The sequence below is a fragment of the Chrysochloris asiatica genome, unplaced genomic scaffold (assembly GCF_000296735.1).
Source record: "Chrysochloris asiatica unplaced genomic scaffold, ChrAsi1.0 scaffold00076, whole genome shotgun sequence".
In the NCBI taxonomy this organism is placed as follows: Eukaryota; Metazoa; Chordata; class Mammalia; order Afrosoricida; family Chrysochloridae; genus Chrysochloris; species Chrysochloris asiatica.
The window spans coordinates 7,092,639-7,094,096 of record NW_006408594.1 but is presented as its reverse complement, the minus strand read 5'-3'; positions in this window follow the sequence as shown (position 1 = coordinate 7,094,096).

Genomic DNA, 1,458 nt, shown 5'->3' with positions numbered 1-1,458 from the left:
GTTGGTGGTTATAAGCCTACCATAGGGATGTTGGAAGAAAGGCTTGATGATCTGCTTCTTCGCTTTTTTAAAAAAGCTTTTATTGTGTATTGAGGGATAGTTTACCTGGGAGAACATCAGTTTTACACTTACCCACTTATCCTATCATATTTTGTATCATTGCAATGATTATAACCCCCCCCCCCCCCCCGCCCATGCATCACTATTCAACACTATTTTCTTCTATTCTTTCTGTTTTTATGTACACAAAAAACACTCAGGGACATATAATCATTTAAACAATCAAGGGGCACATTCTGTAAGCCTGCCTCCTGGCTACTAGCCCACAGTGTTTCTCTTTGCATGAGTCTAGAGTCCTCAGCTGTTCTCTCTCTCCATATCATCATCTCTGTCTCCATCTCTGGTGTCGCTGCTTCTCTGGATAGGGTCTCACATTCCTCTCATGCTGTTCTCCCTTGATGGTCCTAGGGTCCGCGTGATCTGCTTCTGAAAGGTTACAGTCTTGAAAACCCTATGAAACATGGCTCTACTTTGTGCTCATGGGGTGACCATGAGTTGAAACTGACTCAAGGGTAGTTGGCTTGATTTTTGCTCCTATACTAGGAAGAGGGCCAGGGTACCTTGGTGAATAAAGCTGGCCCAGTCCCTGACCTTCTGGAGCTGATATTCCAATGTGGAGACAGACAATAACTATTGAGACACATGGAGACTGAGCTACCAGCCAGGACCATGTATCCTTCTAAGTGCTTATCAGGCAGTTGCCAGTCTATGAACGAGTTCCAGTCCTAAGACTGTCTTGTCTAAAGACAAGTTGAATGCATTCCATATGCTTCATTTAGTGGCCACTGTTCATCACGGAGGTAGATGACTGAATGAATGACTGCCATTTGGTGGGACTTGGGCTCAGACACAGCAATGGTGGTGAGGATGTATTATACACAGGGTTGCCGTGAGTCAGAACTGAATCAATAGCACCTAACGTTGGTCCTTTGGTGGCAGTTTGTGCTCAACTATCAACCTAAAGGTTGGCAGTTTGAACCCATTCGTTGGTGTTGCAGAAGAAAGGGCTGGTAATCTGCGTGCTTCCTGGGGGTTCTGTGGTGGGGTGTGGGCAGATGAGATACAATAGAAATAATGACAGTAATGTTGCTGCTGAGAAGGACCATGACCACTTTGGAGCCTTTGCCACATGCCAAGCACAATATAAGCATTTTATGTACGTCATGTCACCTAATCCTCTCTACTTTCTGGAGAAGAATGGATGTCTTTGAATTATGGTGTTGTGAAGAATACTGAAAGTACTTTGGGCTACCAAAAGATCAAACTAATTTGTCTTGGAAAGAAATACAGCCAGAATGTTCCTTAGAAGCGAGGATGGTGAGAATCTCATTCTCAGACTTTGGACATGTTATCAGGAGGGATCAGTCCTTGAAAAAGAACATCATGTTTGGTAAAGTG